Here is a 13,839-nt window from a genome sequence, read left to right as displayed (position 1 = left end):
AAGTACGACGTGGATTAAGTTCCATTACCTACAAGTTAGGATGGCAACAAGAACACGATAGAAACGATTAATCAATTCCACAATAAGCACTGTCATATTTTTTGGCACATCTGTAACGCTGACACTCATCCGTACATTCGTTTCATAAAATCTGCATCACTACTCATTCATTCATTGATGATCACCCTCGGTAGATTATACCCATAGAGTATTTAACGAAAGCAGTCGCCAATGCGACACATCCATGAGACAAAATGGCCCAGGTTCGATAAAGTATGTTAACTGATCTCCACGGATTAAATTTTGCGCGCGGGAACAGCGTCGTCTCTCATGTTACGTACTGACCTCTCCCCAACCCCAGTGTACACCACACATCGACATAATGACAGCTCACTGCGATCACTCGAGAGCACGAAAACCTGTTACGAAATTTCGCAAGCGGAAAACTCGCCCAATGCCCCCTTAATCTCTCATTCACCAAGATAAAATACAACTTCCACCCGCGAACCCAACCCCCCCCTTGCGGACACCAAAAGTACACAGTAACACAAGAGTCTCTTTTATGACAGCGACTTACGGAACACGGCGGGAGGGGAGAACGAGAAGAGATCGAGACACAAAAGAAAACAAAAGCGCATCAAGTGCGCTCGCAGTTGCAGCACAATAAGAGTAAAGGGCGGAGCGAGCGGCAAAAAGCGCGCGCGCGCACACACACACAAATACCTACATGCGGATGTAAAAAAAAGGGTGGTGGGAGTGAGGGAAAGCGGGTAAAAATGAAAAGGGAGAACGGCGAGAGAAGAAAACAAGGAAGGGTCGAGGGAGGAGGGGAAAAAAATATAATTCTTTCGTTGGGAAAAGGAAGAAAGAAATGAAGCGACCGTTTTTCGGAGGAGTTGGGGGGGGGGGAAGAATGGGGTGGGTGCTGCTGCGGACGGCAGTGTGCTGCAAAACCTCTCTCAAAACCCAATTTGGCGCCGTGCGGGAGCCCAGCAATCAGCTCGAGGGAAAGAAAAGTGAAAGGGGGAGGGAGGAACGATGACAACAAACCACACACGGCAAGGATGAAGGAATCAGGTCTGCCAATCCAAATTTTTTTCAGCGCGAAATCCTCTGAGGCTAGAAATCCACCGGAATCAACGATGGGTGTCGCTAAAAGTAAGCGACCATTAAAAACTTAGAGAAATGGATAATAGTAGCACATATCAAAACGTACAGTTGACTGATGTCACAATAAAATCGCTACACATGATTTGCCGGTATATTTCCCGCAGTTACGATAAATATTTATCGATTTTTTTATTAGATCAATCGAAAGAGTTGTCGATCTATCATTCGCACAAATCTTGTACAAATGTGAGCTGCTCAAAACACGAATTTGGCGATTTCAATACAGCCGTTTCATGTCACTACTACTTTCGAAGAAGTTCATTACAGAACTGAAGCACTAAAACCTGGTATCAATGAATGTTTAACTCTCCTCGTAATTAATAAATTCGTGATGTATTTGATGCCAACTACTGCAGGCAATCCCATTAACGGAATAAGAATCATATTAAAAAAGTAATCATCCAATTCGCCAAATTTTATCGAATGTTTACGCGTATTACACGTATTTTATAAATTACGTGCAATACACTAAGATCTACAAAATACGAGCTCAACAGATTACCGAAGATTTGCTTTAATTCTTTTCGATTTTCTCTTTCATTCTTTATACCGCACCACATCACGATCACAGAAATACCGCAATGTTATAAGCATTCAGATGAGCTATCCACAAAGAAGAATGATGCGGCATATCACAGCTGACATTTATACATTTCGTTTCAACTTGAGCGGGATAAATTTACACCGAGATTCGACGAAAAGAAATATGAGGATGGCGCCAAGGACAAATAAGGAAATCATCACAACATGAATATCATTTCACATGCCTTTTTGATATCGAGTAATACATGGCTTCCGAGCGATGAGATTGAGGGAGCATTGAGATGAGATAATTACATACAATTACAGCTAACAATATAATTACGCTATTACTCTGTCCACCGTTTACATGTGTATTGTAATACTTCCCTCGTGTCTGTTATCATACAATACAAGGGCCATTAAAGAAGCGAAGTGCCACAGATTGATCACGGTCGGACCCAACGCATGATACCAAAGTTATTTGAAAGCACCAAAATCTGTTACGGCAAGCTTGGACGACAAATTGGCAACATTGGGAGAAGGGAAGGGCTAGGAGCGGGTTGGGACGAGCAAAAGAAAGGACGGCGAAGAGGTGGGAGCGCAAAAAGAATCGAGTTTTTCATCACCCGCAGATGGCTTCCACAAGAGAAGGGTAAACAAACAAAATCCCTTCTCTCCTCTTGCTCCTCCTGCTATTACTTCGAACAGGGGGAAGAGATTTGGGGAGGGAGAGGAAGAGAGATATAGATAGAGGGGTGGTCGATGAGGGGCTGGAGGTAGTAGGATAGTGCGAGATGGTTTGAGAGGGGGGAGCGTAGATTTAACGGAAGGACTTCACGTTGTCTCCCGTTTCCGGCCTGCCTTTACGCTCCCTCTCGCTTCATTCGCTCGCAACGAGTGAGGGGAGAGGGAGTCGGCAAGAGACGTGCACGCGAGGGGACGGGGTGGCACGAGTGGCAAACCCCACGGGGAGGTAAGGGATGGAGGGAAGAGGAGAGATGACCACTATCGTCGATCGGTAGTCGAGTCGACCACGGGAATAAAATAAGAGAGGCCGTCACAAACAGATGATTCAAGTACTCGTTCTTCTATCGTACTAAACGTAATCATGACAAAACCAAACTCAAGCACCAGAATATTTTCTTTCAAAATTTTCAGATTCAGTAAAACACACCAATTACACTTCATCATTTTTTTATAGGAATGTATGCGAGTTCGCCTCAGTGATCAAATTAATATTCATATGCGCAGAGAAGTATGACTCATTCCGATAACGTAGCGCATGCACCTGCAGTTGTTATGGTCTACATTATTTGAATTATTTTACATACCTAAAAATAAAAATTTTACTACCTAAATTATTGGCTATAGAAATTTACCTAACTTCACATTTAAAACCGACAGCTCAAACTTCTTCTTTCTCTATATTAAAAAGTTCAGACAAAATAATATTACTTCATTTTTTTATGTGGCACATCGGGTTTTAAATCACCCCCTGCCATTTAGCCAAGCGGCGGCTAGCAGGGTACGAAGTAGAAGTAGACATGCATGCATGGACCCATATTTGCGGATATATGGCTGGCGACCCAACACTCCCTGTCACACACCCTTGCGATGGCTTGTGGAATAATACACGTATATAGTATACGTGGGCATAGATGTACCGTCGAAAAGGAAAGGAGTTTTAAAAATTTAAGATATATGCCTACAACAAACAAGTAGTGTATATGGAGAGAGTACATTAACAAAGACCTCTATAAAGCGAAGAGTACGTGAAGGCAAACTTATGCGAATTTTTAAGATTCGCATTCAAAATCTTTGTGGTCGAGGCGCCAACTCTTCACCAAATTCTTCTATAATCTTTTCAAATAAGTGAACACGGCATTTTGGCCAATCACCAAACTTTTTGCTTATACTACAACCCTGGTTAGGAAACCATTAATGATCAATGTAAAACTAATCATAGACCTGCTATACAGGCATATATATGATATAAAAAATTTCAACGCAACGCAGAGAGATCTCGAGCTTTTCGCGAGAAACTGACTAGAAATACCGACGGTCCACTCGCCACTTGCTCCAGCGGCAAACACAGTATTATCTTCCCCGCAGTCAAACGCAGGTCCATCGGGTGTGAGCACTCGGGATTCGCCTCGACCTCCACTAACTCGCATCCTGCTCATATCGCATCAACATCTACTTAATACCCCGCAAGCCGCCGCAAGGGCGTGTGGCGGGGGGTGTTAGGACACCACCCGTAATTTAGAAAAGAAAAAGAAAAAAAAACCGCATGCAATAACCACAAAATCATATATCCACAAAAAACATGGCATACATTCATGCATGAACACTTACACCCCACACACAAGCAAACACTCAATCTACATCTTACATACACATGCACCTGAAAGTATACCTAACAGCTTTGCAGTGTTTAACTTTGCTCCGACTTGTAAATTCAATGTTTTCAATATTTCTAAAGTGACTTCGCTTGCTTACTATTATGATTCCTGATTGTTCGGGGAAAGAATGAGTATTCGTACCTATCTGTCCTGGAATCTATCTCCCTTAGTTTAGTCGCATGGGTATGAGTTCTCAATGGAGCGCGTACCATTTAACAAGAGGGGCAACATGCGACTCATTCGGTAAGATCCAAAATTGGCCACCTGGAATCCATTTCACTCGCACCCGCCGTATCTACGAAACTCGGCCGACTGTGTAATATGCACATTGAATTCCTACTTTCGAGTCTGAGAGACCCTGGGGCCAAACCAAGGACACCCGACCGCACACCACGGTTCCTCGTTCCTCGACAACTATCCCTTCCGATGGCTTGGCGCGCACTCCGCTTATACGCCCTGATCTATCGCTCTGCTCTCGTCACAGCAGTCGATCGGAAACCGTTACGACACATAGTAATGTCAACCTTGAGGAACACGTGGAAGTTATTAGAAACTTGTTTGCTCATACTGTGATTCCCCTTGGCTTGGATGTACGTGCGGACTATTTTGAGTCGATGAAGAAATACGTGCGCACGTCATTTTCCCCTTGAAAACACAAATGCCTTTAGTCGATTATATGAAATAAAATAACCTGAAGAGTACTGCATGATATAGATAACCATAGGAAGGAAGTTGAGTAGGAAATGATGATTCCCCTTAACATTGCTGCCAATTACCACAGTAATTTCCTAATACTTTCCTTTCTGGCGAAATTTGTACTATCCATCTGGCGTAATTCACTCCCGGGAAAGCATATTATAAAATAAAACAAATAAATATTAAAATTCCGGGGAGCGGAATGGTGCGGTGGCTAACGTACTGGCTTCCCACCCAGAGGGCCTGAGTTCGAATCCTGGAGATAATTTTTATTCGAATCCTGGAGATAATTTTCAGGCCCCTACTTGAGATGCTTTGTAGAGAACTGTCGGTTAGCCTCCTACCCTACTATTACCATTAAAATGCCGCGAATATTTAACTTCGCTGTTCACTTTTTGGACAGGCAAATGAGTAGTTGCAACAGGTTTAATACAAAATACCAAAAAATACCTACACCTTTGCCATTGGAAATTTCGTGAACGTCAACACGTCATTCCTTCGGGCTTAAAATTGTGGAACGGCATAATATCCATTGGTAATTAAACACTATTACTCTGTTTAACAATATTTCTATACCAATTGATTACGACGCTACCACATCATTGATAATTTACCCTTGACAATGAAGCTGTGACGTCGATATCGAGCGTTTGTGACGATAAATACATGGAAATATTAATTACTTGATTACCAACAATGTCAACACAATAACTTAGAAAAGCTGGGTGTGAGTCCTACACTGATGGGAACGCCGTCTTATAATATTACAAAAAATCATTCGCATGGAAACAGTTATATATTAGAGAAAAACATTTGGGAGACGGCCGCAAGTCTTCAGATAATTCTTGTTCTACAGTTCAAGGACCGAGGAAGAAGAAAATCATTTGCACCGCGAGAAATACAGAATGTGGCTCTTTGATGGGCAAAACGGTCGGGACTTCAAGAAAGATTGCCAATGCCGGGCAGGGAGGAAAATTATAGCGTACCGCACAAACACAAAAGCATTCGAGGACTAAAGCATTAAGCATTATGACCCTAGGAAGAATCATTGCTCTGTACCGCAAAATTATTACCTGAGAACCTTTTCGCATTCTTACCGTCAAGCCTTTGAAGATGGTTGGCTGACTAAAATATATTGGCCACGACAATTCCTCATGGCCTTTGGAACGCACGCGAAAAAAGTTCAACCTTCGGAATATTCCATGACATGCGCATAACTAATGGGAGCACTGGACACCAAATGCCACCCCGCCGATCGCACCATCGCCGTCCTTTCCGTGAAACGAACACGCCGGGAGGGAGCCGCGGATATTGCGGCATAATTAAGCGGCAAAACGAATCACGACCGCCCGGAGGACGCACCTCCACCTCCTCCCATCCATCACGGGGCCGTCTTACGCCGGAGCGACGCTCCCCGCCTCTCAAGACGGCCCCTAGGCTCATCGACCCGGGAAAAATCCCGAGAGAGAAAGAGAGAGAGCCCCGCCCCGAGAGTATTTCAGGAGCAGACATCAATTTCAATGAGTGGCGGTCATTCTTCGCAGTGACGGCGCTTGCGGTGATCGTTTTACGGTTTGTTCCGGCTACTTCCATCCACCCCTCAACCCCCCCCCCCAAATCCTTACTCACTCCTCAAATCTTCCCATTCATCCGCATCTATAGAATTATCGTCGAGACGCCGGAATGGGCGTGTGGCGGGGGCTGCTAAGACACCATACTTTTGTCTAAATATTCAATTTTTCCCAAATGTATATACATATCGTATTTGCCCATATATGAACCCAGATACGCCCACAAAGATACGTGCACTATCAAAAAAATACAATAATGGTCGAAAAAGTTTCGAATTTCGCTTTTTTAATCAAGAATATAGGAGTGGTCACGTCTGATTTTCTTACGATTACGCATCGGGCGATGAAAGAACAAGTGACCTTATCATTGCTGCTATCAATGAATGTTCCTCGTTTTGTCCTGGTGTTCCAAGCTGCCAATGCAATGCGGGGCTATAATGATTCGTTCGGTATCACTAGTTAACTCGGTTGTTCTGTACCTCTTTAGAATTTTCATTCTTACTAGCTCTATTGGCGGCTCTAGGGGCTACCATCTTCATTCCTTCCTACATTCTCGCCTATTCTGCCTAAATATCGCGTCGCCGCGTTTCACCAGACTGACAGAGAGTGAGTGACATCACCGATACGGAAGAATCTCGCGGAGGGCGTACGCTGGAACGATATCGATCTCCGCGTCAAGATTTCCACATTACTGTCTTCTGAACGTCGTTCACCCAAAAGAGAGTTGTCAAGGAAGGAAAATACCGGTTCCCAGGCCGGCTCTAAGAGTACCGCTTAAGGTAATGTACATTCCGAGAGCGACTCCCGAGTCAGAATCTTGCCATCCATCTTTTTATCACCCCGATATCAACGCGTAGAGTATGTTAGGTCACCAGTCATCAAAGAAAAATTAGCACGACATGGCCATGCGCCTCGCAGTTCGTACGCTATCCTTAATTAATGGACAGTATCATTGGATTATGAATGTAAGGGAAAGTAATATCAATATTTTAAATCAAATTAGTTCATAAAAAGTATGCAACCAATAAAATGCAGCTTTTGGAAGGTCTCTAACGGCTTCTACCTATCATAAGAACTTCCTTTTGCTCGCCCCGGATTTCCATCTTCATTTCTCCGTTACTTCTGCCTTCCTTCATGATTCTGCAAAGCTCTTCCTTCCTTTACACCGATCACCCAAAATTCTCTCTTACACCACCGTTTTCAACATCCCACTGCCATCCAATATGTAATCCCATCTACTTCCTCTGCCTTTTTCGTATTTCCCTCAGCATCTTCCAACCTTCACCGACCACTTTCGAACTTCCGCCTTCGTCTTCCTCTCGGTCCGTCTTGTATCCTCCATTCTTTGCCACTCTCACACCTCAAAAGTCTCCAATCTACGCGCATCTTCTGGCGCCAAAGACCAGTTCTCAAATGCATCAAGCAATGCGCACCATATTAAAGTCTTTACTAATGTTTCCTTCAAAATTAAATCAAATGCATATAATAAAGCTGGATAATTTATGCCGCCACGAGAGGAAGAGTTGCTGCAGAAAGTTATTATTTTTTTCAAAGTTAATACCTAGTCAGCGAAATTACCATAATGAGACGAATGACTTGTTGGTATTTTTTTGAAAGATAACTTTTAAAGCACTCGACTGCCAAGTTGGCTTTCGGGTCTGGTTGGGCATGGTGCATTTTGCGACTCAAAATGTTTTTCTCACGTAGTAGCGAGCGTCTCTGACAGAAAAGTGCTCTTGAAACCATTCCCGCTGCAGTACTTCACTCCTGAAAACGCTGGCTCAAGTCGAAATCTGCCTCGGCACCATCGAATCGCGGCGAAAGCCTACGATCAAGGAGAGCACTCACGTACTGCATACAATGCACCGCATTTCGGTTGGAAAGCTCAAACTTCATGTTACCTTGACTTTATTCATACTATAAAAAAATAAAGCGAAGTCTTTGTCCATCTCTCTTTTCCCTCGCAACAGTAATATGACGACAGAATAACCGCCGAAATATACAAGACCACTCAACCCTACACACACTAATAGGGGAAGGTTCTCTTTCAGTTAAGGTCTGAAGGACAAACTTACAGACGTGCGGTTTACACACGGGTCTCGAATAAATTAAATTCCATTTCGAAGACTGAAGTGAGCAAATACATTTAAAATTTCAAATTATAAATTACTTCATAAATACGTGCTGCGGCATTAAACCCTCATTACCGAGAGTTACTTCCCAAATATTACCAGGAAACCATTTTTAGCAGTTCAATGTATATATATACATGAAAAACGCCTCATTGTACTTATTCATTACAAAAAAAATGGAAATAATTCAGAAAAAAACTCCTGCACGAGAAAGCTCTAGAATACTAGCACTAAGAGAAACATTGAGAGGGTTAAGGAAACATTCATTCGAATTCACTTTTGGACACAAAAGTAGAAATTAAGTTATACAAGAGCATAACTTGTATGCCACAAAGAAACTACATGGCCACATTAAACAATGACGAAATTACATTTGTTATCTATAGCGTAGGTCATCAGCTATTTTACTGGTGCGAGGCAGCCCACTCGATCCTTCCATCTGCTGGCCTCTTTTATTTTAATCGCTTTTGTGGTTATCATTGCCCAACTTAATGTTTTCCTCCCTTAAAACAGCACTTCCGTACGGTACACGGTTTTCCTTGACCGGACCATCGGAATGTTCCGAGTTATTAGAAGCATTCCATTGGGCGGCGAGCACTCAGAGCACTTGAGTGACTTTTAAAAATGAATTTTCCGAATAGGAGTTTTTCTCCAACTTCTTGTTTTTTTTTCGCTTTCAAGTATGACGGCCGTCGTCAGGGACTGTGAGCGTACGAATTTTACGGCCCGCAGTCCTAAAAAACACGGGCACGAATTTCATTTTGGCAAACGACTCGGATCTTACGACACCTCCGACCCCGACCTGGAAAAATGGCCGACTGCGAGCGGAAACTTTTTGCCGTTATAAAACGATGCTGTGTGTCCCGTGAGCCTTAGAGTACAATGGTGCACCTATGAGAAAAAAATAAAAAAAAATGCGGGAAACTTTAATGCAACGCTCTCACCGGCCACCATGATCGCCACCACTACCAAACTAATTGGTCCTCTAAGTTCGGCTTGGCAGGTGAGGGGAGAGAGCTCACCGCACAGTGAGATTATTGCGTTCTAGGTCTATAAACTACTCGATCGAAGATCCACCGAAAGGTAAAGCGGAAGGGAGAGCCACGCTGCATCTTTTAACGTTCTTACACTATGAATTTGCATAATTTACCATTGACTTATATCTATTTTGGCAAAACTTAGCGAGTTCAGAAATATTTTCAAGCCGGGTGACAGCCTAGACATCGAGCTTGAACGATGCACACCGATGCATGCGAGGCTTTACGCGTGATTTGGGCACCACACCGGAAGAGCACCACATGGAAATTCTAGGTTCGACATTCACTAAGCTAAGCAAACATGCAGTTATCCTGAACACTCAGCAGACCTTAAAAAAGATTTGGGCGATCCATTAGCACAGAGAAATGGAGAATGGTTTCGCTATCCAACTCTAATATGTTGTTTTTTTCCACTGACTTATCACTGCTAATAGAATGGTGTGGATGTTGTGCTAGACCATTGGTAGACTGGAAACAATAATTATCAGACAACAAATTGCACTAACTTCTTTTGATTTATGCATATGGAAAGAAACGTTTAAAATAAGTTTCATGAGATGTTTATTATTTCTGCAATACGCTGCCAAACTTTGCTGCACTGTTTCGTTGCGCAGTTGAAATTGGAATTCACACTTTCAGGACGAGGGATCTAATACTCTCCCTCAGAATCCTGCGGTTTCCTGGAAAGTTTCAATTTGAAGAAAACTCAAAGCTTAATTCAACTGGGAATAAGCCGATAATTCATTCACATCTCACCTGGGAATCTTCGGTCAGGCAAAAGAACCCACTGGGTGAACACAACACCAATCACCAAGCCAAAAGTACTTAATCAGATGAACCATAATATATCTCTATACACATACTTAAACGAAAATCCACCCCCATCAATTTAAGTAAAAGAAGAAACGAAACAACATCAACTTAATAAATTAGCTTCAAAACTAAACTTAATAAGCCAATGAATAAAACTTCAAACTTGAGATTCAAATCCGATTCTGGAGAGTATGATAAGTAACATGCAATTAATACGCCAAAGCTACGAAACGCTAGCTGTCCCCAATTTCAGTTTTCCAAATGCAAATACCTTCAAATGCGGAGGTGGTCGATTTTGGAGATAGAAAAAAACTCGAATCAAGCAATTAAGTAAATCGACTCACTATTAAAATATAAAATTCGCAACGTGACAGCAAATGAAGGGACGCAGATTTAAGTATTACGTTAAAAACGAAACGACGAGAAAAGTTATAATGGGCAAATCTTAAACGATAAGATTAGATTTTTATAGATATATAGACGACAGTATTTTAAACGATAAAACGGACCGTGCGACACGTGGAAGGGAAAGCTCGATGAAAAAAGATGACTACCTCAACGAAAAGGGGGAAGGGAGAAAATCGGTTATTTCTTCAACCGTACAAGGGGAATCGAGGGCGGTTCGAAAAACCCTGCATTTCAAAGACATCCCATGAAAAACAAAAGAGGATTTCCAGGGAGCTGAACGGGAGGACTCGCCCGCCAGCCTCCACTGGCACACACGGGCACAGGTGGCGAGCGTGGTCCGGGATTCGTGCGAGGCGAGCGCGGAACCAGCCGAGCGGGCGGCGTCTGCCGGCCGGTCGGAGGCGGAAGGGTAGGGTGGGCGGCAGGGGAGGAAGGTTTCGGATGTGGCAAAAACCTTGCGGGGGCGGGGGACGAGAAGAAAGGGAAGAGGGTGGTTGGGTGTGTGTGTGGGGGGGGGGGGAAGAGGGGGAGGGGCGAAGAAAGGCGAGACGGATGAGAGAGAAAGGGGCGGCTCCCGCGGAGTGAATGAAATGCGTGCACTTCGGCGAAGGACGCTCGACTTTATCACGATAAAAAAAAAGTTGTAAAAACAGAGAGGACGACGGCCTCTTTCCGCCAGGAAATGCACTCCCGTGTGTTCGGGATTTCACAATGGCTGAGCCAACCTTCGTCGGCGCCGGCTTAATAGGAGTCTAGGAAACGGGTGTGCCTTGCGCACGCTCCCGTTAGGCACTTCCCCGCAGAGTGCCCGAGTATTTTTATGGCAGCGACTCAAAACTGACGAACGAGGAGGAGCCGACGATTGCTCAGAAACGACTGTGTGAGCCCCCGCTCGACCCTATCGGCCTTAGGAACTGTAATTTGATTCATGCGAATGGTCGGTAGGTTTTATTTCCCCAAAGTCGACGGAAAAGATACGGGAATGACATCCTGCAACAGCGTAAGCATAGAGCAATGAACTCCAATAATATAATCAATGCTTACTGATTCTGAAGACCTAAATGCATCAGAATGCTCAAAAGCGGGCTCAAAAGTACCCCTTATTTTACCCGAATACCTTAATCAAATTAAGGAATAAGACTGGTTGAGAATCTCGAACAGGATAAATATACAAGTCCGAATCACACCTCCACCATTCCACCCGCACCTACACTGATCATTTATTTTTTCAGCCGTCGCAAAACATTGACGCAATCAAATTTGCGAGAGTATTGTTGTTGATCATGGATCAGTTTTAATTTCATACTTGAAAAAATGATAATGCAGCATCTATCAAATAGACCGAGTCAATTTGCAGTAGAGAGGTTATATTTCTCTTATTAGGGTTTGCGATTTTGAAATTAAAATGATTTCACCATCACCTCTGTTCACCGAGTAACTTTTATCAATGACTGAATCAACTTGCCAAAATCTTAAATTTTCTGCCATCATACCCAGAAATATGCACTTGAAGAGGGCCTTGAAAATTCTCAATTTAAATGCCTATTCCTCATTGAGCAGTGGACTTACAGCAATCATGCTCAAGATAATTCCTTATCAACTGTTCATGGATACCTCCGCCAGATTTATACGCGGAATAAATTATATTTAAGCTCAGCTATTGAACATTGTAGGAAAAATTGATCTACATACTACCTGGCAAGCCGCCGGAAGAGTGTGTGGCGGGGTGTGTTAGGTCACCACCAGTAAAAGAGAATAAAACCACATGCAAAACCAAACAATCTATCTACCTGACCTAGCAACGATTGAAAACATGCTGGAATTTACGCATAGATTGCTTAATTCACAACTTAAAATTGGACAGCAACCTGGTGAATTAAAACGGAGAAATATTTCTTTAGCGAAATAATAATGGAGCCAAGAGGCGGTTAACTGTAGAGGAACTTATTTCACAATGAACTACTCTACCGCACTGGATAATTTACTCATATCGCTGCTCTACCGTAATTTAGAACCCTTCACTTTCTAAAAACCAAACTCTGGAACGAACAACGAACGGTTGAAGTAAAGAGGTTCGAATTACTAATCAAATCTGACCATAGAGTCACGACCTTTTCAAGTGAGGTAACAAATCCACGCCAACTGGGTACCTTTCTTGGGTTAGATCAATTGGCGATAGGCCAATAAACGATTCCATACGACTACAGCACATTCTCTTCAGAGAAAAATAGTCAAACTCACGCGAGGACCCCCATCGATTATTAATACGTGACATTATTAACTAAAACCGTGTTATCGCCGAATTTAAATCAAATTCCGGGATGATAGAAACACAGAATATTCACCAGACTTCAAACGATCTCAGATGATACTTAGACCGTGAGGGCCTGACCGAATCCTTCCGATGAGCTAGTCGAATTCAGAAAGTTGGCGCACTGATGAAATAATCTAACAAGAATACGAACTACAGCGTGACCACAAGGTGGTGGCAAGAACGAGAGTGGCGCCAACGAAATGGCCGCACCATGAATTTCGTCCTTCAATTTTTTTGCCAAGGGAATTTTTCTCTCGGTCACTGTCGGCATAGGACTGGCGACAGACTCGTGATATCGAGCGGCAAAAAAAAAATAATAATGAACCGACATTTTCCCTTTTTATCCTCCACGCGTCCCTTTAAACAGCCAGGCCCAATTACGCCAAGTGCATTAATTTTTTCCCATCGACCGCCCTTTAATTTCGTTAATGGAAGGTGGAGACCGTGGGTCAATGAAAACCGTTATCTCGACACCGTCTTGAAGAGCCACGGAAAACAATCCCTTTGAATTGATGGATGGCCTCGTGAAGCCGAACGCCATGCCGCGTGCGACTCAATCTATTTAAATTAGTCAGCATGAGAGAATAATCCATAAGCACGCATCTCATTGATATCACAGCCTTCGTAGTGCTTCGCTAAAAATAATTATTAATTATGAATGGAAAAAATTGGACACGAAAGAGCACGTCTACGTGAACTATTTCACATAACTAATGAAATCCGTAAATACATTCTATACGTTGCCAATTACTATGTAACAAGCCACATTTTATC

Source organism: Hetaerina americana, unplaced genomic scaffold (assembly GCF_022747635.1).
Source record: "Hetaerina americana unplaced genomic scaffold, ioHetAmer1.1.p SCAF_8, whole genome shotgun sequence".
Lineage (NCBI taxonomy): Eukaryota > Metazoa > Arthropoda > Insecta > Odonata > Calopterygidae > Hetaerina > Hetaerina americana.
Note: the sequence above shows the minus strand (reverse complement) of the source record.